A 27618-nucleotide genomic window follows, 5' to 3' on the forward strand; every position below is an offset into this window, starting at 1 on the left:
CTGTCCCTTTGATCAGCATGGACATAGTCATGATAACAGTGAGAGCGACTGTCTCATATCATCATGACAAATAACCAAAGTAGCAACTATCAAAATTCCCATTTGTTCACATGAGGAACTCTGACGTTTAAGCAAATTACTTCTAGTGTGGAGCTAAGACCAACAGCCTGATATATTACAAGATAAGAATAAATAATAAATATGCAGTCAAATAATAAATGATTGGAAAACTTCTAATGATTTAATGACTAGTGTCCCAGTATTAAGGTATATGTTATGTTTATTAATGTCAGAAGCAGTTTAACTCTTCTTATTATCATACAAGCCTGAGGATAAGACAGCAAGTGCAGACTTCTAGAAATGTCATCATAGCGGATAAGTAACAAGTGACCATTTTAAGCTGCAAACCACGAGATCATTTTATTCACAGAGAGACTAACATATCATATTTGGTCTCTACGATCATAACCTAGTAACAAACTCTGATCAACATTTTTAGCAGCAACTGAATTTTCCAACAGCAACTAATTCGGTTAGCCAGGGCAAGCACGGACTAAATAATTGGCTGGCCTGATGAGAGATTAACCGACACTAACGTTCTGTTCCTACAATGGAGAATTACACTCTGCAGTTGCACAACTTTCCACGTGCACTCTCAATCAGACAGTTTCTCTTTTAGCTTATAGGGTTATTAAAAACAAGCAAAGGAAACAAGTCCAAGTACAGAACAGTGGAACCGTCCTTTCATTGAAATTTCACAATAAGATGTAATCACAAAGGATCTATTTATTAAAACCACCTAAGACATGATTGAAACTTCGTCACAATAGAGAGGACAGCATCCTTCTTCATCTGGACACTTCAAGGGATATGGAGCTCTTCCAACAACACAAAAAATAATCCACAAAAAAATGGTGTTTAGGGAGTTCCCTGTCGTGGCTCAGTGGTTAACGAATCCGACTGGGAACTATGAGGTTGCAAGTTCGATCCCTGGCCTCACTCAGTGGGTCGAGGATCCAGCGTTGCCGTGAGCTGTGGTGTAGGTCACAGAAAGCGGCTCGGATCCTGCGTTGCTGTGGCTCTGGTGCAGGCCGGTGGCTACAGCTCTGATTGGAGCCCTAGGCTGGGAACCTCCATATGCCACGGGTGCAGCCCTAGAAAAGACAAAAACCGAAAAACCATGGTGTTTTACAGTCACCAGGTTTCCAAACAGAATAAAACACATATATCCCGTGTCTATGAAAACAAACCCTTTAGTTTTTTTCGAGGTGTGAGTTCTTATTTAAACAGTGTTAGCAACAACAATACCAAAAGCCCCAGAAGGGTTAGTTTTCATTAACTTTGGAATTCAACCTCTTAGTTTGTTGAGAATGTGTAGCATAAGGAGTCTTTTTTTTTTTTCTGGCCACACTCACTGCATATGGAAGTTCCCAAGCCAGGATCGAATCCCAGCCACAGCTGAGAATGTGGGGTCCTTAACCCATTGGGCCAGGCTAGGGATTGAACCCATGCTGCCAAAGAGGCAACCACCATATCATTAACTCATTGTGCCACAGTGAGAACTCCTGTAAGGAGTCTTAATGTATTTTATGGATTGAGAGTTCTACAAAAACACTTTTCCAAGTATGGAATTCATAAAAAAATATTAAAACTCAATCTTGAATATCTGCTGTGCTTGCCTTCTGATAAAGTCTCATAAGTGCAATGACATGAACTAAGAAGTCAAAGAAAAGAGAGACAACCTGTCCTCAAAACCCCTGGATTGAGCCCATTATGCATTAAATACACAGGCATCATTTTGTAAGGAAAAAAAAAAGACTGGCTTATAATTAAATGTCAAATGAAAGAGTTGATGCTAGATGCAATAAAAAAACTAGTTCTGTTGGTTTAAATATTTAAATAACTACCAAATGAGTCACGGAATCACTAAAACTTAGAAGGTTCCTTAGATTTACTCTATCACATGTCAATCAGTTCTGACCTCTAAATATTTATAGGAGCTCACGGTTTAAGTCTTATGAATTTTGAACCCTTCTGTTTAGAATGGTCTTCATTTTAATGTGTTATTTTGCCTTTTGGAATAAAGAGAAGTCAACCTGTCCACTTTAAAAATATCTGGAAAAACATTTTTAACACATAGACTATGTATGTAAAATCTATAAACACACATTAGTTACATTTTAAAAGATTAGTAAGGTACATAAATCTTCAGTTAAGTGTGATTACATATTCTTAAAATGCTAAAACTATTATGGTTTAGGAAATTTAGAATACATGACAAGTGGAATCCAAAAAATTAATGAATAGCAGTAACACTAGTTTTTTAAAAGTCAGATTTTACTATTTTTCACAAAAGCAACGAAATTAAAAGCTACATAACCTTTTATTTTCAAATGTCTCATTTTTAAAAATACTAATACATAATGCTTATGAGAATATTCTATGTTGCTAAAAGGACTATACATTATTACAGCTCTTTTGGAAAACAAGCCGGCATTTATTTATAAAAAGCCTTGAAGAGGAGTTCCCTGGTGGCCTAGCAATTAAGGATCTGGTGTTCTCACTTTTGTGGCTTGGGTCACTGCTGTGGTATGGGTTCAGTCCCTGGCCTGGGGAACTTCATGCCATGGGGGTGGCCAAAAATAAATAAATAAGTAGAATAAAAACTAAAAAGCCTTGAAGAAAGCTCATGTCCTTGACTTACTAAATCAACTTCTGGGAGTCTATCATAGGAAATAAACTAAACAGGGAAAGACTTTATGTATAAAGATATTCATTCCCTATAGTACAACTTACAATAGCGAAAAATAGGAAATAATTAAATACTCAATGAAGAAACAGTTAACTGTAGTATAACCACATGATGAAACATTATGCAATGATTAAAATCACTTTTGGAAAGAATTCTGAATTGCATGATGACATGCTTACTTTATGATATTGCGTGCAAAAGGAAAACATCAAATAGCATATATAGCATGATCAATGCACTGGAAAAAGTGGTCGGACACACCAACATTTCAGTAAAGGCTCTCTATGAATGATACTTGTTTTCTTCTCGTTTGCATGTTTCCCATATTTTATGCACTGTACACATGTGACTTTTTATAATAAATAAGTCGATTTCTCAAAGCATGCTTCGTGGCAAACTACTTTCCAAACCACCTCCTATCCCCATCCCCACCCCAACAGGTTCTGTTATCAGACTCGAAGTTATATAAGCATCACACCACAGGACTACTCAAAGCCTTTAAATGCCTGAAGAAGAAAGCACTGCGGATCATGGTCCACACCCATTTGGAGTTTGGAATACGCAATTTTGGAACTCATTTTTAGAGTATTCGTTTACTTAGGAAATCTTTCTCAAGATTTGAGTTAGGAAAGGGAAAAACCCTCTGTGAATGCTATTTTAAAGAAGCAGTAAAGAAGAGTTCCTGTCTTGGCTCAGTGGTTAACGAATCCGACTAGGAACCTTGAGGTTGCAGGTTCGATCCCTGGCCTCGCTCAGTAGGTTAAGGATCTGGCATTGCTGTGAGCTCTGGTGTAGGTTGCAGATGTGGCTCGGATCCAACATTGCTGGGGCTCTGGCGTAGGCCAGCAGCAACAGCTCCGATCAGACCCTTAGCCTGGCAACCTCCATGTGCTGTGGGTGTGACTCTAGAAAAGACAAAAAAAAAAAAAAAAAAGAAGCAGTAAAGAGAGTGAATCTCTGTTAGTCTGAAAAGTTTACTAAAGTCTCCTCCAGGTGGCTAAAATTAAGGGAAAGACACACTACAATTCATAAATTCCTCAAAACTTTTTGTTATACAGAATATCTTTCTTATCAAGCGAGTGCTTTCTTGAACTTTGTTAAACAGGATCCCCAAAGACTCTGGGCCTAATTTAATCAATGCTTAAGGAGGAAAAAAAAAAATTCATTTTTCTATACCAAACTGAAAAATATTATTTCCTATATTCCCTGAGGACAAAATCCGAATATACGATTAAGGAAAACTACTCAAAATTAAAATGTTTCTAGTTGTTTTTCTTTAAAAAAAAAATATTATGTTGAGCATGTGCTCCTTCACTTTAGAAATATTTTTACTTTATACTTTACTTTTATAAATTGCTTAAAAACAACTTTGTAAAGATATTAAAATAGTTTTAAAAAGATATGTAATTATTAAAAATTATTCCTATATTTTTATGTTCAAAACCTGGGGAATACACAGTGGGATGACATATCTCTCCCATGACCACAGTGATTGTCACAAGTCACTTTGGTAAAGTGTGTGTGTTTCAAACCAGCAGAGATCCTGGCTATGGCTTGGGGCCACCGCTTAACAATCTGCTCATTGTTCTCTTGGCCCTTACTGCGAAGCCTCCTTAAGGGAGTAAGCCATGCTGATGAGACACTACTGCCTTGGCCTGGTACTATCCTCAGCTCAAGGAATCCAAAGAACAAAGCCGTCAGTGTGGCTAGAACAATCTCTTTTGAAAGTTGATGGATTTTTGTAAGAGCAGTATCCAAACTAAAAAATCCCTGATGCATTACACCCAGAGTCAGAACTTCTGGCTGAACAGCTGAAAGCAGTTCAAAGTTATCATGGATGGATCAGAAGCTAGACCTGTGATGCCTTAGTTAGAAGAATGCAGAGGAAAAATAAGGCCAAAAATGAGCAACGGACTTATTAAAGATTAGATTCAAAGGAATCATGAAAAACTGCATCATATGAACATTTAATGCATTTTCTTAAACTGCTGTATAAAGTAACGTGCTTTGAGCTAATGAACGTTCACATCAATGTTTAGAATGAGGAATTCTGCAACAGAACTGGACTGATAAAGGTTACTCACACTACTCATTATGTCTTAGGGATAACTTCAACCATATCTAATATATTTAAGTCATAAACAATCATATGGAAAAGAGGAGGATTTTTAGTCCTTCTTCTGTGAGATGAGCTCTATCTAAGTTTCCCACAGCATGGCCATCTCTGGGCTCATTGACCTCAGGACCCATAAACACTAGGATACATCATTAATCACTTTAATTGCAAAGTTGTCAATTTGCAATAACAAAGCAACTCCAGAGGGGGGAAAAGGGAGCACTCAAGTGTGCAGAGGGATGTCTCCTTAAAAATTTTCCCCCATATTTAATTGTACGTTGAATCAGTTCACTCTTCTAAAAACTCAAACCTTGAACATTTAAATCGCTTTTGGCAACGCATCACTGATTCTTTTCTAAATGATTCGAAAATATGTAAAAGTTATATTCTCCCTAAATAAAAGTACAAATTAGTTATCTATCAGCATGTTATAACACTTTTTAGCTTATAAAAATTATACTCCAAGACACAAAGGCATTCATACACAGTCTCATTTTCTTTCTCTCTTTGCATTTTCTCTATTTTACCGTGGGTACTAAAGAAAGTTTTTGGTTTGTTTTTTTTTTTCCCCCCCCAGAAAGAAAGAAATACCCCAAAGCTGGACAGACTTTGAGGAGTGGAAGAAGAAGGTAAAAAGAGAAGCAAAGGAACTGCTGTAGCCCATCGGAGTAACTAGGACCTCCTCTGCTTGGACTTGGCTTGAAATTGGGTGTGGCTTTGATAAATCCAGAACAGGCAGTTACCATTTGATAAATACTTCCCTGGGTAAGGGAAAGGGCTTTTGTTGTAAAGATCCTTTTGGGGTGACTACAGGAATTGATGGGGCTTGAGAAGAAATTTTCAACAACCGGTGCTAAATCAAGCCACAGAGGGAAAAAGGGAGGGAATGAGGGAGTGAGCAAAGAAAGGACTTCTACTAAGCTTCCCTCACCTGCAGGATTACACTATTTTTAAGGAGGGGAAAAAAAAGAGGGAGGGAGGGAGCAATAGGCTAAAGTTAATATAGTAACGTATTTCCCATTATACAAGCAATGAGAAAATCAGCACCAGCATTACAGCTACCATTTACTGGGGTCTTACTAGGAGCTCAACACTGAATTAAAGGCCTTATACACAAAGCATTGTTTAAATTTCTGAAATAAAGTCTGGAAATGTTAATTAACTTGGACCACTAAGAAGTTTAATTTTCACATTATCCTCTCTCCATCTCATCCAGCAGGAGCCAGCAAATTAACAAATGTTTCTTCATCTCATGACATGCTATTTTATTTTCTATGGTTGGTGTTCCCCAATTCAATGCCATTAAGATCTTCAGAAATGCACACCGAATACTACTAATTTTAATGGAGGAGGCAGATAATAAGCCAATAAATAAGATAGTTTTATATAGTGATAAGTGCAAAATTTCCCATTATTCTACTTGATTTTAGATGAAAGAAATTTATTTTTTTTTTTACGTACATTTATTTCTACAAGAACATTTTTATCAGGGAAGAAAGTTTCCTCTGTCCATTGTGTCTCATGTCCACACTCAAAATAACCTCAAAATCATTTAAGGAAAAAAAGGTGCACTTTTCAAATTAGTATTTATAAAATAATTTCTATCAAAAAGAATGTTATAGAGATTATATAGCATTTTAGATGTATTCGAGGTTATATAAAGGGAATTTCAAAGTTCAGGATAATTCCTTCTTCTCGTAAGTAAAATTCTTTCCGAGTGAATATACTGTTTCAATCAAAAATTTCATACAAGGAGACCCATTGTTAAGAAATGGCAGACTTGGGAGTTCCCTGGTGCTCTAGTGGTTAGGACCTGGTACTTTCAACACTGTGGCCTGGGTTCAATCCCTGGTCTGGGAACTGAGACCCTCTATCAAGCTGCTGCATGCCACAGACAAAAAAAAAACACAACAAACAAACAAAAAACTGGCAGTCTCTACTGTAAAGGGTCAGAAAGCCAGTATTTTAGACTTCCCGGGTCACAAGATCTAGGCTCAGCTACTCTGCTCTGCCATGATAGCAAGAAAGATGATGGAGTCAAAATGTAGGTGAGCATGACTGTGTTCCAATAAACCTTTTGTTTTTTTTTTTTGTTTTGTTTTGTTTTTTTTTAATAAAAACCAGGTGGGGAATAGATTTTTGGCCTGTAGGTCAGAGTTTGCCAACCCCTAGTCTATTGCATGGTTTTGACTATAACAAACATTCCAGGACCACAGCTCTTTTGGAATCTAAACCTCATCATCACTCTGCATAATGGAAATTACAATTTGTTCAGACACTGACAGGCAAAAGAAATGAGAGTGGGGCTTCTCATTATTCCTCCTGTGGTTGCAGGACACTAGCTTTCAATCCCTCTTAACTCCTCTACCTCATCTTTCACACTCTGAGACCGAATGATCCATCAAAACTTCCAAACCACCCATTCAAACAAAATTCACACCAGAGGGCGCTGACACTGAAGCTTGGTAAAGGGACAGGTTTAATATTATTGGATTAAGGGTGACATTTTAAGCTCTATTTTTAACTGTGCTACTCGGCACCTCAGTTCCTTTGCTAATATATGGTAAAGGCTACTAAAAATCTCTCTCGCCTCTGCTCCTACATACTATAAATGAAACTATTAGTGATGTATTTTCTTTTTTTTTTTTTTTTTACTTCTAGAAGAACTAAAATGGATGCACCATGCTTTCTGTAAGAGAAGCTGAAAAGCATAACTTCCTTCTTTCCCATTCTTTTCTGCCAAAAGAAAAGACATGGATTATAACACTTTTGGGATTGATATAAACATGTGCTCTATTACAGAGATGCATTATTTCAAAGCCTACTATATATCTTCTTTAGGGCATGATGTTAATTTCCTCTTTCTTTCTCTTTCTTTCTTTCTTTCTTTCTTTCTTTTTTTCTTTCTTTCTTTCTTTCCTTTCCTTTCCTTCCTTCCTTCCTTCCTTCCTTCCTTCCTTCCTTCTTTCTTTCTTCCTTTCCTTCCTTCCTTCCTTCCTTCCTTCTTTCTTTCTTTCCTTCTTTCTATTTTTTGGTCTTTTCTAGGGCCGCACCTGTGGTGGCATATGGAGGTTTCCAGGCTAGGGGTCTAATCAGAGCTGTAGCCTATGCCACAGCCACAGCAATGCCAGATCTGTGACCTACATCGCAGCTCATGGCAACACCAGATCCTTAACCCACTGAGTGAGGCCAGGGATTGAACCTGTGTCCTCATGGATACTAGTCAGATTCATTTCCGCTGAGCCGCAATGTGAAGTCGGATAATTACTTCTGTTTAATATGTCTTCTCTTCCAGCTCCAACCAGGTAGAGTGAAAAAAAAAAATATGATCAATATAGCACTTTATTACTAATAAGAAACTAACAGGATTTGCAAAGCAGATAATCTGCCTTTGAAAAATTAGGTGTTCCATTTGTATATATCTACATTTTTGTGGCTCTTCCATGATGTTATCAAAAAGCCCTTGAACAATAAATGTGGTCAAAATTCATACTAAGAGGAGTTCCCGTCGTGGCGCAGTGGTTAACGAATCCGACTAGGAACCATGAGGTTGCGGGTTCGGTCCCTGCCCTTGCTCGGTGGGTTAACGATCTGGCGTTGCCGTGAGCTGTGGTGTAGGTTGCAGACGCGGCTCGGATCCCGCATTGCTGTGGCTCTGGCATAGGCCGGTGGCTACAGCTCCGATTGGACCCCTAGCCTGGGAACCTCCATATGCCGCGGGAGTGGCCCAAGAAATAGCAACAACAACAAAAGACAAAAAAAAAAAAAAAAAAAAATTCATACTAAGAGAGTAGGTATCAATAACAAACCATATGCACAACTGGATTTTCATAGACTTCCAGCAATACATGATAAGGGTCAGATGCTGAAGGGTAGAATAAAAAGCAGTATAATCAGACACAACTCACACCCTGATGTTTGCCTACTTATTTTTTTTTCTTCTTTTCAGGAAAATCTTAGCACCCGAAAGAGACAGAGAGATTCTACCTTTCATACTCAGACCTTCTCCTATCAAGCTCTTCATTTATAGAAGAATACTTAGAGAAATGGGAGAAACAGCTAAATGAAGACTGCAAATCTAGGCTACTAGCAAAATTAATTAGCTATTCTACAGTTGCTGTATGAGGTTAGTAATTAACCAGTTAGTATGAGGACAGTACTTCTTCCCTTGTAGAACTGTTCTGAGGATGAACTGTGGTCATATATGTAATACTTGTAGCACTTGTGGGCAGAGTAAGCAGTGACAGATATCACTTTCCTACCCTTTATGTAGAAGATACGACCCTGGAGTTCCGGAAATTATCTTTGCTTCGAATTATATACTGTTACAAACAAATCAAATTATCTACCAGGATAAGTTTCAAGAGAAAACAACAACAGTAACAACAAACTAGAAAAGTAATGAGAAAATATCACTTACTGAGTAAGTAGCAAATGCCAATAATTTCATTTGGCCCATTACATAAATTATCTCCTTTATTCTTCCTGAGAAAGTAGCATTGTTCTCCTTTTAATTGCGGGAAGCAGAAACTCAAATAGGCTAAATAATTTGATCACAACTCAGAATTTGAAAATGTCAGAGCCAAGATTTGAACCCAAGTTCTTCAGATGCTTTAAATCCAACTCTTAACACTTTGCATTCTAGGAACAATATCAAAGTGAAATCTGTAAAAATAACTTTGGTAAAGAACGTCAGAGAGATGGACCTAGAAATCATGCTAAGTGAATTCAGTCAGACAATGAGACACCAACATCAAATGCTATCACTGACACGTAGAATCTGAAAAAAGGACACAATGAACTTCTTTGCAGAACAGATACTGACTCACAGACTTTGAAAACCTTACAGCTTCCAAAGGAGAGAGGGTGGCGGCGTGGGGGGATGTGCTGGGGGTGTGGGATGGAAATACTATAAAACTGGATAGTGATGATCATTGTACAACTATAAATGTAATAAATTCATTGAGTAATAAAAAAAAGAACATCAGAGAGAAATGCTTTTAAACAATGAATAACTATTAGCTTTCTACCAACTAATAACTATTCATTTAAAGAATGCCACCTTTGGTTTAATTCATGTAAAAACAGAGGTTGCTCATGGTGATACTAAGAGATATATAGAGACAGATGATATGTGTGCATATCTACCCATCTGATTCTTGACCCATAGAAAGTACACACTTTACAGCTTGAACAATATATACATAAATAAGAGTTTTTAAGTTCTTCAGAAAATTCCCAGTTAAAGGTTTCTAAACATGCAAAAACAAAGAAACAGGCACTTCAGTCCATTCTTCCTTATTTCTCCAGACAAGAGGAATAGTTTCCCCTACAATAATAAGAATTCTCTAATAACTTCATTTTCCAGCAGGATGGGGCTGCAGGTTCCTTAATGAAAATCAACTATGTGCTAAATTGGGTGGTCTGTTCAAATTAACAACCACCTTCTGGAAGTAAGAGCCACGCAGATCCCAAGATCTCCTAACGGGTATGTGTCAAGAACCTCATGTTTATATGACTGGTAATCCTGAGAAAATAAAGGAACTGATGTCACAGTCCCCTTTACAATTATCGTTGGTGACATGATACCAATAGCCCAGAATGAGTAAGAACGCTGGTCTGATACATGTCCTGAGGTACAGGGTGTATACTGAGCAGGTACAACTACAGAAAGAACCACGATGGTGCCTTTTCAATTTGGTTTAGCTACACTTATTTTTATATATACCTCGTCACTGAAAACCACATTTTTATAGTGTTTGCTTTTTTTTGAATCAGCCTATATACTTTTATAAACAAACAAATACACCCTTAGGATAGGCTCAGAATCTATTTCTGTTAACCCTCCAGATCTGTTAATAATAGCTTTGGGATTCTCTATTACCATAGATTATTTTAACCAAGCAGCTTCTCATGCTTGACCAATATGTTGGTCACAGTGTACCTCACTTCCAGTTCAAGGATAATACTTGTGCTATATCTTTTCCTTAAATTTATTTCATCAATTTACTCATTCCACAACCATTTATTTGAGCCCCTCCCAGAGCAGGCTTTGCTGTAGGAGGTGGGCAACGGTTATGAATCACACAGGCAAAATCCTGACCTTACATTCGACTGAATTGGCTGAAGCTAGAATGGGAGTGAAAGCAGGAAAAGCAGTGAGAGATGAAGCCAGCGAACAAACTGGGAGCCAGGACACCCAACCTACTGTAAGGACCTTGACCTTCACTCCTCTAAGTGAGATAGATATGTATTCCCAAATACAGTACTTTATTCTGTAGGAAAGCTAAGTCCGAATCTCTTATTAAAGAAGAGTAAATCTAAATACAGTGTAGATTTATATTTATATTTATTTATATTTATATTTATATTCAGCCTATTAATATGTCTGCACTGTATGAGCCTAAAGAAGGGGAAGAGGGGCCAAAACTTGCCCCACATCTTAATTATACCAAGATAAACAGAATAGAAATGGAAAAGAGCAAAATATCTCTTATGCTTCCAACATCCAAGTACAAGATAAGGCTCTTCAAAGTTCACTTCTACACGCTCTGTGTCCGATGCTAACGATGGAGGCATAATTTTGCCACTAACTTTTCCCAGATACATCTTTTTCTATTCTTGTCTAGGCTAAACACATGAAATGGCAAACCTTTTCAGAAAAGTGGGTATTTTTAGGTATTTCAATAAAGTTCAAGGAGACAAGCATTCCAACGTTTAGCACAGCCTTATTAGGAAAACAAAGTCAGTCTGCCTCTTGTGGAAAGCAGCACAGAAATGAAAACTTTTCATTCTGTAGAGTCTAAACTTAGGTTTTCCCATTTATTTAACACATAAAAATAATTTTGGGTGAGTTTAGGCTTTTAAAAAAAATCTGGAAGTACTCAGAGTCTAGGAATTTAAAAATTAATGATCAAATGTGGCCATTTTGGCCATAGATAAGCCAGATCTATCTTTATTGAGTAACTTTAAGATGAGCTCTAAATTTCACATTGATCAGTTTAGAATTAGAATCCTATTCATCATTCTCATCACTGAATCTTAATAAATTAGTTCAAAGTATTCTATAGGACATTATCTAAATCTGAAAAAGAAAAATTTAAAGACACGAAGTGTTCAAATAAATCTTCAATTTTGAAAGTTCTTATTTATGATTAACTTCACATTTATACTATTACATAGAAAGGACTGAAACATTCAATTACTTATTTCTTAACTTTTGTTTATAAAAATTGAAATTTATTTATAAAATAAGACGGTATGACTTATATTTCTGATTGATAATGGAGTCTGCTGCAGAATTTCAGCTCTATTTTCCGAGGCTTTCAAATGTTAACAAACTATTACGCTTTTAAACAAAGTGATACATGAAACATCGTAAATTATATTCTCTAATACCTCTGCCATTACAGGAAGAAAATCTGAAACTGTAGCAAATTAGACACACATTCTGCCTATTTTACCAAAAGGTAAGCTTACTGTCCTTAAAGAAGTAATTCTTTCCACCGCAGTGTGAACCTAATATATGAGGAAATGATCCTAGAATGGCGCTTCTTAACAATATACAACTTGAAACATACATGACTCACGATGCAAGTTCAATGACACACAAACTGGTCTACACCTTTCAACGGGACAAATCTACTGATCGAAATCTTGAAAATTTTGGCAATGTCAATTTCTACTAAAATTTCTAAATGTTTATTCTCAATTTCAGTACTTATCTCATTGCAGACCCAGAACAAACAGTTCAAACTGGCACCAGGGGCTGCAAATTAAGTAGCACTGATGGAGATCGCTGTTTTCAAACTTATCATCACAACACACAGTCAGAAATATGTTTCATATCATCACCTACATGGTATAAATACAAACCAATAATAACACATATTTTCATGTGCAATCCATTATGAAATATTCTGTTCTAGTCCATTTTATCTACATAACAAAAAAGGGAATTAGGGGAGATGCTGTCCCTGACTCAATACATTGACTGCATAATAAATCTCAGTTTGATAAACCCTAATCTTGACTCAAAAGAAAGGAGCTCAGACGGGTTTTGGTCAGTAAACATGATGGCTGCCTAAGAGGAGTCACACAAAAATGCTCACCGAACTGAAAGAGCCCATTCACAAAACAATATGAAGCTGGTTTTAACTTGTGGAAAGTATTAAGTATCCATAATATCCTCAAAGGTACAAAATAAATAGACCTAGCAACAGCAATAATTAATGCAATGTTCTGGCTAGGGCATGTTGGTAAAGCTCCATCTCCCCAGATTTGCTTTTGATGGAACTGGAGGCACAGAGAAGAACAGTAGGGCTGACCACAGGTTACTCCATGTACTGTTCTAACAACAGCATCTTCTAGCAAGTACTTCACAAACTGAACTAGACGACAAACATTTTCTTAATTGAAAGATGTGTAAAAATTTAGAAAATTAATGTTCAACTCAAGACAAGTAATTTGAAATGTATTTGTACTTTTAAAGTTATTAAATAAGGAGAGAAAAACACATCCTCTCATCTGATGTTTCCCTTATAGTGGTGCAAAGCATCCCCAAAAAAACCTACAGAGTACAGAAACAGGAGATTCTGGCTGTAGTTACGTTCTTTTTTCAAGATTCATAGAAGGACCTGAGACCTCATGAAAGACTGGAACCAATATATAAACAAACACACAATGTGCTCTATGCTGTGATCCTTAAAAGCAAAACAAAACAAAACAAAACAAAAAACTATCTACAATGAATGCAAATACACTTACGTAATTTTCATACCAAAGCGCCTGATTCCTTTCAAGATAACAATAATCTGGAGTTCCCATTGTGGCTCAGCGGTAATGAACCTGACTAGTATCCATGAGGATGCAGGTTCGATCCCTGGCCTTACTCAGCGGGGTTAAGGATCTGGCATTTGCTGTGAGTTGTTGTGTAGGTCACAGAAAGCGGCTCGGATATGGCATTGGCTACGGCTGTGGTGTAGGCCAGCGGCTGTAGCTCTGATTCGACCCCTAGCCTGGGAACTTCCACATGTCATGGGTATAGCCCTAAAAAAACAAAACAAACAAAAAGATAACAATAATTCTTTTCTTCCTTAACTATTCTGATATTTAACTCTTTTGACTGCTTTTCTAAAATGTTCTTGCTGAATACTGACCATGAGCTTTTAAAGAAAAGGACTTTCTCTTAATTAGCTGTCTAACTGGAAAGGGCTGTTGAGCGGTCATGTTCACACAGGAGATATAATACTGTCTGGGGATTCCTTCACATGAGAAGACTGCACCAATTGGCCACAAGGGCTCCTTTAATCATCAAGAACACAAACGCCTCTCTAACATAGCTTGTATCATACCATGTTCTTTGTCTTTCTAAAAAATCTGTCTATGTCAGCTAATTCTTTATTTCATATATGTGTGTGTGTGTCTATACATATATTTTGTTTGCTTTTTAGGGCCGCACCTGCAGCATATGGAGGTTCCCAGGATCAAATTGGAGCTGTAGCTTCCGGCCTACACCACAGCCACAGCCACGCCAGATCCAAGCCGTGTCTGTGACCTACGCCAAAGCTCATCACAGTGCTGGATTCTTAATCCACTGAATGAGGCTGGGATTGAACCTGAATCCTCACAGATACTAGTCAGATTTGTTTCCACTGAGCCACAACAGGAACTCCTACGTATGTATTATTTATGACCAGATGTAAGAGACTCAGGACAGACCGGCACATAAACCCGACACTAACAATTGGCCTCAGAAACAAGCCAGAGGTAAATTTAAAATACCTAAGTCTTAGCCTGGTTGCTTCGATAAGCAAGGGAGTCCCCAGAATGTCCAGTATCTCACGACTTGAGAAGCAGGTGTCCCACATTCTAATCCTAGTAGAAGCAGATAGAATGGGGAGTTCTCAGACAAAGAAAACCTGGCATAACTTTTCCTATGCCTTGTCCTGACATAGGACAAAACATTTTTAATCTAAGTCATTCTGTGACTAAGCCTGGCCACGACACGTGCCCTTGAAGGGTCTCAGTAATTAATGATTTTAAGGGAATTGAGGGAATGTAGGAGCAAAGGAAAAGTAGTCAAGAAACAAGAGTTCAGTGATAAGACAGAGTCCAAATTCCTCTTAGAGGCATAATGTAACAATCTGATACATAATTGAGTTCTGCAGGAACTAAGGCCCCCAGCCGGGTGGAGAAAGGTAACTACCTGCTAAGACTCCAGGCCCGTCAGGACCCAAGGAAGGGTGACCTTTTCTGACCTTTGTGACTTCAATCAGCTAAAGCTTGAACTCTGTCAACTGCTGCCCCAATTTTATGTCGGATTCTCCTCTGTTCAAATCCCTTCATGAGTATGCATACACCACCCAAACCTCTCATGAATATGCGTGTACTCATAGCTTAAAAGGTCCCCAGTTCGGCGGTTTGGGGAGACAGTGCTTTGGGAAAGATCCTCCGTATTCTCCTCATTTGCTGTGCAAGTAATAAATCCTTCCTTCTCCTGATCTTTGGCTGGGTTGTTATCTTTTGGCTCGCCACCCACCAAGAGGCGAACCTGCTTTTCAAGCAATACTAGTTCCTCCATTTACTAGTTGTTCAACCTAGAACAAATTAACCTGAGTGCCCTGTCTTTGTTTCTTCACATGTAAGATAAGGATAGTAATACTACTTATCCATCTTATTGGGCTATTGCGAAAACTAAAGGAGAAATTTTGTTAGGTACTTAGACTAGGGCTTGCCACATAAAAACACACTATTATAGTGTCAGCTATGATATTTACCATTCTCTGTGACGCAAAAACAGAACATAAATGGCAGTTAGAGTCTTCCCGCTCTAGGCTTTTGTAAGAGAGAAGAGTCTAACATTAAATACAACCCAGTTTCGTGAAAGCCGCTTTACAGATTCCAGTTCAGAAATGTCAGATCTTGGCTACAGTAATCACGCGGCTGCAGAGAAGGGAGCACTGGCTGCACTGGGAAATGGGAGACATGACCCAGTTACAAACCATCCATAACATACAGAATGACCCCAAAATCCCCAGAGCGAAACTAAGGTCCGAGGGGTTTTCCAAACAGTTCTTTCCACTAACAACAATGCAGGGCTTGGTGATGGCTACATTTGCTTCTGGAAAGTGAGCTGGAGGAGAAAGGTGAAGCCAATGACCCTCCCATTCTGAATTCCCCTCAGGCATGTCCCTGAATCTAAGGTCCAAGGCCAGTACCTAGGCTCACCCTGCAGGCAACTATGTGCACCTGCCCGGATAGGTCATGTATGGGGGACAGTGTGTGCCTTGGATGCCTATGAAGCCATCACAGTGATCAGCCATGGAGTCTGCATAGATAAGAAACTATCACAGACTGGCTAGAGAATAAGCCTGAAGAAACCCAGCATATTAAACTTCCTTCCACAGTGCTTCCAAGTACTGAAGTTCTATGAACAGAAAAAAGTTCTGATGACACAGCTACCAAAGCCAAGAATATGTACGTATGACAAAGCCAACATGTTCCCTTCTCTTTCATTTGCATCAATGGTTACAACCCAAAGGCCCAGTCACACACAGCAATAAAACAGAAAAATTACAGATCAGAATTGGCAGCTATGTTCATGGGCCACACCCAAGGCTCTGGATGAGCTGCATACCTCAATCAATGTTGCGATCCACATTTAAGGAAATGAAACTTGCATTATAATTTTTGTTCCCGTTTTGACATGCACAACATCTAAGAGTTTGGCTGCTTTCACTCATGACCCTACTTTCAGCTGTCCGTCACACAGAATTGCAGTTTAGCACACTGAGCTCCTGTTTTCTGGGGGCAACCTACCACAAAGCCAGCTCCGGTACACGCTTACGCTTTGGTGCACCTAGGAAAACAAGATACAGCACAACTCACTGTACTTCTGGTTGAATTACATGTCTTACGTTAGTTCTAAAGAGAGAGACTAGTAGTTAAATGTGCTGAAACACTCATACATATAAGAAACTAGTTTATAAGAGACTAGTTATGGTGTTCCCATTGTGGCTCAGTGAGTTAAGGACCAGACGTCTCTTTGAGGATGTGGGTTTGATCCCTGGCCTCACTCAGTGGGTTGAGGATCTGATGTTGCAGCAAGCTGCAGCGTACATCACAGATGCAGCTCAGATCCAGTGTTGGCTGTGCCATAAGCTGCAGCTGCAGCTCTAATTTGGCACCCTAGCCCAGGAACTTCTGTATGCCATAGGTGTGGCCATGTAAAAAAGAAAATAAAAAAAGAAAAAAGAATAAACCAGTTATTTAGAATGAGTATTTGTCAAGGTAGAGGGGACTTATAAAAATAGCACTAGACAGAAGGTCCAGCTGAAATAACTACAACTTTTCATTTCAGAATCACCAAAAATATTGGCTGCATTCTAGATATTTGTATAGCCTACATCAGACGAAGTTGGATATTCAGAAAACTAGGCCAATTTCTAAAAATTGACAAAATTCTCAGTAAAAGCTTAATACACTCAAGAATCACAAAGATCTTAAGTTATCTAGACTGACTTTTCATAATAGCAACATCAAAATCATAATAAAATATTTTTTCAGGCTGCCTGATAACTTGGTTAATGTCAAGTTATCACTACTAGTACCATAAAAATTCATCATTCTATAATATATATTTTCTTTAGTTCACCAAATATACTGAGCATGAATATCTATTAATAGACTCAGTATCATTATTATAGATAAAATGCTTCAGACAAACAAAAACTCATCACAACTACTTGAAGAAGAAACCCAACACAGGGTATTATTAAAAACACTCATCAAGATCAATATCCACTTACATAAATTAATTCTCATTAAATTTTATACATTAAAAAAGGTCCCAACCATTCATTTAATAGAAAAATATAAAATAGTGAACTGATTTATTTATGAGCCCACCTAGAATAAAAGTAAAGCAGCAAATCAAACCTCAAAGTTCAAACCGTTATTCTCAAGCTAGATTAGTAATATAATCCTTCGTTATACTTAAATGTGTTTCAAAGTCCAATATATAAAATAAATAAAAGCACAGCTTCGCTGGTTGAAGTATAAGTATACGCAGAAAATTCGGAATGCATTCCACTGGCCTTCTGGTACCACTGCAGCCTAGGACAGAGTTTGATACCAAGAATCCCTTACACAGAGACAGGAAAACTGAAGTTCAGAAAGAATAGGCTGACTACTCTTTCACTGCCCTCTATATATTGCACTTGAAAACTTTGCCTTTTCTATGCCTCAGTCTTCTCATTTGAGAGAATTTCCCACTCCTCCACTTCACCATGACAAGAAGAGATCATAGTATCAAGAAAATCAAAAGCATGAATTTTATTTGGAGCCACGCAAGACTTATAACTCAATGACATCCTCACCACAGTAAGACAGTCCAAGTTAACTAACGTCTCTAAATTTGTTTTTACTTATTTATTTATTTATTTATTTATTTATTTATTGCTTTTTAGGGCTGCACCCATGGCATATGGAGGTTCCCAGCTGAGGAGCTGAATCAGAGCTGCAGCTGCCGGGCTTACACCACAGCCACAGCAATTCCAGATCTGAGCTGCATCTGCGACTTACACCATAGCTCACGGCAACGCTGGATCCTTAACCCACTGAGGTGGCCAGGGATAGAATTGACAACCTCGCGGTTACCAGTCTGATTCGTTTCCTCTGCACCACAACGGGAACTCCCTAAATTTGTTTTAAAATTTGTCCTCCTCTGTAAAAAAGGTTACCACCTACCTCACCGGGTTACTCTGAGGATTAAATGATGTAATATATGGAAATTATCTAGCACTATATCTATAACTTGTCGTCCACAAATAAAATAGCCTAAAATTTGTATGGCATTTCCATGTATTTAAAAAATAAATCTACTTAACATTATAATCATCATATGGTAACTTTCATGGGCAAGTTCAATAAGCCGTCTATCTCATTACTCTGGCACTTAAGCAGTGGCTGAAATAAAAGATTCGAATGAAAACATTTATATATGAAAGCTAAAGTTAAAAGCAGGAAGATTCTTTACACTAATATCCAATTCCACTAGGCTGCAATTCTATAATATCTCCTAAAGAGAAATAACATTTGACAAATTTACCTACACTGGAGACTAAATATATGTCATATGGCAGAAGAATTTTATTAAATATTATGACAGTAAGTTTTTTAATGATAAAACCTGCTCACAAACTTGATAATGCTACTCCTTTCCTTAAAACTGTTTGTGTTCTCCAAGAGTCATTCTGCTATACACCCAAAACTAAGATTGTCAATCAACTATACTTCAATTTAAAAGAACTGTGTTCTTATGCCATATGCACTTGTTAAAATGATAATTAAATAATTATGTCACTATATGTTGACTATCTCCTTTATTAGCTACTGGAGCAGGTCCACCATGACAGGAACCATAACTATCGTATTCACCTCTATACTCCTGAAATACATGTGGAAAGAATGCATTGCCTGTGTGTGTGTGTGTGTGTGTGTGTGTGTGTGTGTGTAGAGTCAGGCTAGAAGAGGATACACCAAAATGTTTGTCTTCTTTGGATGGCACATGGGTCTCCTACTTTCTGAAGCTTCCAAATGTTCTTCAAAACAGGTTTGTTTTACAAATAGGAAGAAGCCACTAAGTATTTTCTTAAAAAAGTACTGGAAATAAAAGATGACAGGGAACAAGTAACACAACAGCATTCATGTGAAAGCCACTTAAACTCAAGAGATTTTGTAATTCTAAAAGGGATTTGAGCGTGTACTCACATCATGGGACACAGATAAGCAATTAACAAGCTTTAAGTAAGAAAATGATGAAAACCGTATAAAGACAACAGAAAGATGAGAGAGATGTCCAATAACAAAAGAGAAGGTGAATGTCTCATTCCTGGCAAAGACAAAGTGACTGCAAATACATTATCTGTGGCGATATAATGTGGAACAATTTAAATAAATATATGAAGGATGTGAAAGAAGAGTTTTTGCGGGTTTTTTTTTTTTAAAGAGCTTTCAGAAAATATCCTTCCATTTCCCAAAAGCTTACTCCATCCATCCTTCCTCCAATGCCACATCTGTATATCCTGTGTAAGCCAAAATATACAGAGAAGAGGCTACAACGTGGCAAGGAGAGCTGGCTTCTAGGGTCACCGGCCTCACATACCAAAGCCAGTCCACAGAGTGAGGCGGGCTGTGGCCCACACACTCCTTTACGGCCCACAATACTCGGAAGTGGTCTCTGTGGGACACTGTTGACCCTTTTGCTGAATTCTGATACACTGAATTCTCCCCAAACATTGGCAGAGTACTGAGTTACCCAAAGAATGAATATAGGCTTTTTAAAACTTACTGTTAAATAATCCTCCCAAAATGATGATATTGATAAGGCTGCAGGAGAAATGGAGCTGTAAGATAAAATTCTCACCCACCAAAAGAGAAAGTCAGTGAATAATAACTAAAATGGATAATTCAAGAGTTAGGAGATGATTATACCAGGAGAAATAACTGGTTGCCTCTGATGGAAGAGAATGGGTAAGTGGAGGTACGAAGAAAGGACTGATGGGGAGCTTTTTCGCATGTAAGTTTTTAAAGTTCTTACACTATTTGCCCAAAATCTTTGGACTAAAAAAAAAAAAAAAACGTTTAAGAAGTACATTTGGTGATTCAAAACGTAAGATGGAAACATCAGGGATATATATGATGAGAGAATTTACGCCTCATAATTTCAAGTATCACATAAAAAACAAAAGAAAACAAGGGAGACTCTTACCTACCAATGTCCACACCTTCCTACATTTCCAGCCACTCCTCTCCTGCTCCAGAAGCACTAATGGAATCAGAGGACCTAAAGCTACCCAAGCTTGTCCTGCCCCTTCCAGGTTCTGTGACCACATGGCAGATGTGCCTGATGTTTCCTGCTGTGCCTTTTCCCCACTGCCACCATATGAAACTAGATCAGTGATTTCTTCACCATGATCAAACACCACTATTTTATGAAGCAAAATCTTAGGGGAAAGATCTTTTTCTTCTCTATGTTCTCTCTTACATATTTTTGCTGATGGAAAATTCCTTCTTCTGACTTACATAATACTCGTATACATTAAAATGAGATTTTACCTAGAGTAAACGTTGCTATCTTTGAGATTTTTTAAAATTTATTAGTCAGCAAATGCTCTACGAGAGTCACAGAACGCATCATCAGAAGTTAATTTTAATACTGTCTCTTCAGTGGGAACTGCCTCTTTGCTATTTAAGAAATAATCAGTTCATAGAAAGGCAAAAAAAGTCAATCGGTCCTTGTGCCGAGAATGAATATCATTTCCTAAAAGTGAAAGAAAGGAAGCTTCTTCCACTGCTCCATTTCCTCTTAGAGAACAATTGATATTCAGCCGCACAGGAAGACTTTTTCTTCTGAGCTGACTTGTCGTTTTCAGTTTTTCCTTATGGGTCCTATACTGGACATAGAGGCTAGTTAGGTAAACCATTATGTTGACCGGATTTAGTTAATTCCTCATGTGCATGTATAGTTTAGCATCTCTTGTGTATGAAGACTCGGTTATGGATTTGGAGGGGTTATCACAGAGCTGAAGAGAAATGGATCCTTCCATCAAGAATCTTAGCATTTACTGAGCGAGATGAAATAAACAAGTCGGAAGGGCCAGTGGTTGAATACCTGGGCTTTGGAGTGAGAGAGACTTCGTTCTAAAACCAAAATCTCTGGGGATGGGAGTTCCCTTTGTGGCGCAGCGGGTTAAGAACCCGACTAGCATCCATGAGGATGCAGGTTGAATCCCTGGCCTTGCTCAGTGGGTTAAGGATCAGGTGTTGCTGTCAGCTGTGGTGTAGGTTGCAGAAGAGGCTCAGATCCTGAGTTGCTGTGGCTGCGGTACAAGCCGGCAGCTACAGCTCCTATTCGACCCCTGGCCTGGGAACTTCCATATGCTGCAGGTGCAGCTCTGAAAAGAAAAAAACAAAATTAAATAAAAATAAACAAATAGGCAAAGATATTGCATAGTAAAGTTCACTTGATTAAAGTAAGGTTTTGGCTTATGCCTAATGATTTTAAAGCTGGTTTAATCACTTCTCAGGAGCCACCTGTTGGATAAGAAGAATTTGCTTCTCTAGCTAAGTTGACCTATGAACATGAATGTTTGTTTTACTGCTATTGTGAAATCACTTTGGTGATTCTTTTTTATGTATCTTACAGTTAACTATTTTCAGAATCTGAGGCGCTCAGTCTCCTATATGTCATATATTCCATTTAGTGACAACTGTTTCTTGAAAGTGTAATATATACTCTAGTATAATTTAAAAATATCTACAAGTTGTCACATTGAGTGGCTGAGAGATTTGTTTAAAGAAACGTGGGCAACATTCTTGTGGTTGGAGAAAATGAAAGTATGGTTTAAAAGATTTGTTTTAAAGCTTGCATTATGAAACAGATTATATCTGAGATTTAGGGTCTGTTTTTAAACATAAAAATGAGAACAGACTAAATTCTAACTCTGTAAATATCTTCTGAATAGGACCCCTGGCCTGGGAACTTCCATATGCTGCAGGTGCAGCCTTGGGGAGGAAAAAAAAAAAAAAAGTCTGGGGATAGAACCCAACACTCTGCTTTAAGCTTTTTAAGTTCAATTAAGTTTGAAGGCCTTAATTTTGGAGAATCTAAGGGATACCCCTTGATTCACGCTCACAAATTCACAAGGATCCAGCTTTAGTACAAGCAGTTTACAAGGCTCTGTGCAAACAGTATATCCAGTGGTCTTCACTCAGATTACCAAGTTTTCTACCCTTAGCATTTGGCTGAAGAGTTGGCATGAAACAGGCACCCAATAAATTTACTAAATAAATGCTAATTAGTAAATGAAACCACTTCGCTGGGGAAAAACAAATCTGTGGATTTAACAGAGCCACAGACAGACGAACCAGAAAACTCTGAAATGAGAATGATCTTTTCCAGCAGAAGCCTTAAACTGATTCTGCAGCCTCACAGCAACAATTTCACAGGACTTTTGGCTTCACATTGTGATACAGTGTAGGGCAATCCTCTTGCCTGGTTTTTCAACATTTTCTAAAGTCTTCTTGAGTGTTTGCTCTTCCATTTGAATTTTAAATAGGCGTGTTCTATTCTTTTCGTTTATTTCTTTTTGGCATATCTCATTCTCTTGGTTCTTTCTGTATCTATTTAATTTTATACTGATAAGGACCTTGACCTCAAAGTTCGAATTTTCGAGAAAGGTTACACATGATTTTCAGACTTCTTTCTAGTAGCACTTGTGCAAGTAAAATGCCAAAATACGATGATGTGGGTAATTTTTAGTAAGAGAAATAATAAACACATCATTAATTACAAATATCAGACCTCTTTCCTTTTGCCCCTCAAGTAGAAAGAACTGTTGTCAGAATCTCAAAAAGAGAGTTTCAGAATTCCAGACTTTGAGAGTTCCAAAATTAGACGGGTATGGAACTGCAAGTCATCAAAGCGTCAGTCAATCTCTGGTGTCTCTGATAGATATTTTGAAGTGGGCCGACTAAGCTAAAATGCCACTAAAGATAACACACCAAAGTTATTCTGAGACGTGATAAGCTCCAGCCAACACCACACTGTTTCCTTCATCCTTCAGTGTGTGACAACAGATAGAGCTTAAAATAATTTTACAAGGACAATAGCACATGTCAAACGTTTGCTAACAAGTCCTTTAAATTCCTCATCTTCTGTGATGCTTTTAGTCTTTACATGTGAGAAAGTAATGAAAAGGTCTCTACTAAATAGATAATGCACAAATCTTTCTGAAATGTCTTGAGTTTTGAATCCAAAAAGTGAGAATAAAATGTATGTTATATAGAAAAGTAATTCATATGCAATTGCATATTAGGACAAAAACTACAGAGATGTCTTGGAGTTCCTGGCGTGGCTCAGTGGTTAATGAATCTGACTAAGAACCATGAGGTTGCGGGTTGGATCCCTGGCCTTGCTCAGTGGGTTAAGGATCTGGCGTTGCCGTGAGCTGTGGTGTAGGTCGCAGACGCGGCTCGGATCCTGCGTGGCTGTGGCTATGGTGTAGGCCAGCGGCTACAGCTCCGATTCAACCCCTAGCCTGGGAACCTCCATATGCCGAGGAAGAGGCCCAAGAAATGGCAAAAAGACAAAAAGACAAAAAAAAAAAAAAAAAAAACCTACAGAGATGTCTTAAATCAAACCTTATAAATAAGCAAACTGGCATTCCCGTCATGGCACAGCAGAAACGATCCGACTAGGAACTATGAGCTTGCGAGTTTGACCCCTGGCCTCGCTCAGTGGGTGAAGGATCGTTGCCGTGAGCTGTGGGGTAGGTCACAGACATGGCTCGGATCCTGAGTTGCTGTGGCTGTGGTGTAGGCTGGCAGCTACAGCTCTGATTCGACCCCTAGCCTGGGGACCTCCATATGCTGTGGGTGCAGTCCTAAAAAGCCAAAACAAAAACAAAAAAACCCAAAAAAACAAAATCAAAATAAGCAAACTAAGAAATGTCTTCAGAAGACAATTCTATTGAATCATTATATAATTATGTAATATTGCATTATTATGTAATTGATATGTGTATATTTGTGTGTATGCCACATATGGTACCACTGACTTCAGCAAGGAAACATGTAAGTAGAAGGTTTCCATTCTGCAAACCATTCTATAGACACCTGGTACTGGTATCATTATCATTTTTCTGAAGATTTATGTTCCTGAAGATTTACTGAAGAATTTTTGAATCATGGTATTCCAGACTCCAGGCCTTCTGATCATGCTGCAATTCACCAATCTCCATTTTTCCTAACCTTTGTAAAGATCTTAGCCCAGGGATACTTAATATATGGTTAAGAATGAATGAGTAAAGCAGCTGGCAAATCCTCACTTCTTCAACAATAAAGAAGCCACCTCTGACAACCAAAGCAAGTGAACATGGCTGAGGAAAGTGACTGCTCAGTGCACTGGGCCGTCAGAGAGGTGCTCTAATAGGTTTACAGCTTTTATACAATGCTGACTTCAGAGAAGGGGAAAGACCCAGAAAATAGAACAGTGAGTCAAAGTACAATCTAAATTCGGTAGCACAATAGCACTTTGGCCATAGGGCATCTGTACAGCGTGTGGGTGTGAGTGCTGGGGGAGGGGGGCGGTGTAGAAAGGGAGGATAGAGATAAGCTATCGGAGGAAGCTAAGCTGACATTTAGACTTCAACAGACCCTAAGAGCACCAAAATGTCACGCTAAAGATGTACCTGTTATACCAAGGGTAGGGTGCAAAGCACGGCACTGCCACTTACTGAAGTGGTGACCTTGGGCAAGCTACCTTCTGCGCTTCATTTGGCTCATTTATAAACTATTGATAAGACCATCATTTCTGGAGTTCCTGTCGTGGTGCAGCGGGAACAAATCTGACTAGGAACCATGAAGTTGCGGGTTCGATCCCTGGCCTTGCTCAGTGGGTTAAGGATCCGGCATTGCCGTGAGCTGTGGTGTAGGTTGCAGATGCGGCTCAGATCCCGCGTTGCTGTGGCTCTGGCGTAAGCTGGTGACTACAGCTCCAATTAGACCCCTAGCCTGGGAACCTCCATATGCAGTGGGTCTGGCCCTAAAAGGACAAAAGACCAAAAAAAAAAAAAAAAAAAAAGTATCATTTCCTTCATAGGAAATAGACTATATTATATGAGTTAATATATAGAAATCAGAGCAATGACTTAGCTATTGTTAATTATATGAAGGTGTTCCAGTATTTGGCTCTTGTCCTGATTTTCACCATCTCCCTAGGCACCCATTAGGGAGACATGAAGTGTACCTCAGACAATGAATGTTATTTAAAAAGTTCACTCAAAAACTGAAAAATAAAAAACTCTCAGACTACTATGAAAGGTTCATGTGTCCAACACCCAGAATTCAATCCAAACTAGAAAATTAAAAAACAAAACCCAAAACGCCTCTCAAGATTTTTGTAACATGGTCATATATGTCAAAAGCAGAAGAGAGCCTGAGGAAGACTTTGCAAGCACTGAAATAAAGGTCAGCCTGAATTCTCATGCTCGTCAAGGATGCTCTCTGACATGCCACGACTCTGCAAGTGAGACAGAAGGGCAGGGGGACAGAAAGTGTCTGCTTTTTACTCTGCTAACCATTTCTTTAAAAATCAAAGATAGTGTTTTCAATCTCGGCATGATGTGATGACATTTCAAAGACAATGTTATAGCGAAGAATCAGATTTTTTAAGAAGGAAAAAGCTATTTTGGAAATCTTTGCTTCTGTCTCTGAAGCACAAACTACTTCTAGATAGAGGTAGGCACTTAATGTCCAAAGGGATCATCCTTTAGGGGCAGAGGCAAATTAAAAGCCACAACAGCAATGCTGACATTCATGGCATCTCAGAAAAGCTGGACTCAAGTTGCATTCAGCTGACCCAGGGCCCCCGTTATCCTCCGTGTGTGCTACAGGAGGGACAAAAGAGAAGCAACGCTGATTGAGTGCATACAACACTTTATCCAAATAAACCCTGACACCTGTAAGGTCTGTTCTCTTCTAAACATGAAGAACGAGCATATCCTCTGACCTACCAATTCCATTTCCCTATCAGCTTCTCCCACATACAATACTCCCACATGAAGGAAATGCAGCACATTTAAAGTGAGCCATTAAAGCACTGTTAAGAGCAAACTAAATGTCCATCATTAGGAAATGGGTGCAATGTATTCTGGTACACCCATATCATGGAACATTGTGTGCCTAGTTTTTAAATAAATGAGTTTTAATTACTGACACAGAAAGCAAGCGATAAAATAGTACGCATAGTATCTACTATCTGTAGGAAATGTACATGCATGAAATATCTCTGTAAAAATACAACTGAAAATGCTTCAGTATAGGGACGTATCAAAATACATTAAACTGTCTCCAACTGGTTGCTCTAAGGAAGAAACTTTGGTGACTGAGAGACAGGAAGCAGGGAAACAAATTTTCAAAGAAAAAGCTTTGTACCTTTAGGATTCTGAACAACATGAATATACTGCTATTTAAAAATTAATTAGTTAACAAAATTGTGTGTTTTTTGAAAGAAGAAGAAAAACCAAAATTTTCCTAAGGTCCCCAAGGCTTGGAAAAGGCAGACCCAGAGACCTAAATTTTGGACCAACACCCAAATTCATTTTTTATTACACCATGCTGCCATTTTAACTGCATCTTGGGCACCTTATGGCAAATGGTGCCTATAAAAAAAAGATTCTCAACTCCCAGAAATGCTACCAGGAAGTGTACTCCATCTACTTTCTAATACAGAAATCAAGTAAATGTTACCAGGATAAACTTCAGCTCCGACTCACTGACACTGAAGGCATATTCTTTCCATTGTATCATGACGTCTTCAGCTAAAGGGAGTAACTCATTTACCCAAGAGATTCACAGAGTAATAATTTGCTATAGCTGAGAAATTTTCTCAGGTTTTAACTAAATTTTCCTAGCTCCAGATTATCATATGTGTAATTTCAAAATATTTTTGCTAGAGGTAGTCACGCTTTCAAGAGTAATGCCTTGAATATTCTGGACTATTCAGATGCCAAAGCTCTTTAAGTAACTTCAGTCATTCATTCTTACGGTTTAATCAATGAAGCATAAAAGATTTCTAGATCTTTCTGAAAAAGCTTACAATAGAAGAAAAGAGTGTGAATCCTCGTTTCCAGTGTGGTTTCCGATTTTGACTCCTGATTTCTAGTACAGTCTCCAAAATAGAGAA

General features: G+C 38.3%; 1 protein-coding gene and 1 long non-coding RNA gene across 31 annotated transcripts in view; both read right to left on the reverse strand.

The window, feature by feature from the left end:
- PDLIM5 (PDZ and LIM domain 5) overlaps positions 1–27618 on the reverse strand; it is a 216586-nt gene that overhangs the window by 91683 nt on the left and 97285 nt on the right. The window lies entirely within an intron of this gene.
- LOC146401053 (uncharacterized) lies at positions 21305–27372 on the reverse strand. The gene is made up of 2 exons (XR_014813371.1): positions 24294–27372; positions 21305–23979 (listed from the first exon to the last, which is right to left on the reverse strand). It is a non-coding gene; the product is annotated as an uncharacterized LOC146401053 (long non-coding RNA).

This window comes from Sus scrofa, chromosome 8 (genome assembly GCF_054392235.1).
Source record: "Sus scrofa isolate SSC_HxYL_T2T_F1_AM1 chromosome 8, Sscrofa_HxYL_maternal_Yorkshire_Landrace_v2.0, whole genome shotgun sequence".
In the NCBI taxonomy this organism is placed as follows: domain Eukaryota; kingdom Metazoa; phylum Chordata; class Mammalia; order Artiodactyla; family Suidae; genus Sus; species Sus scrofa.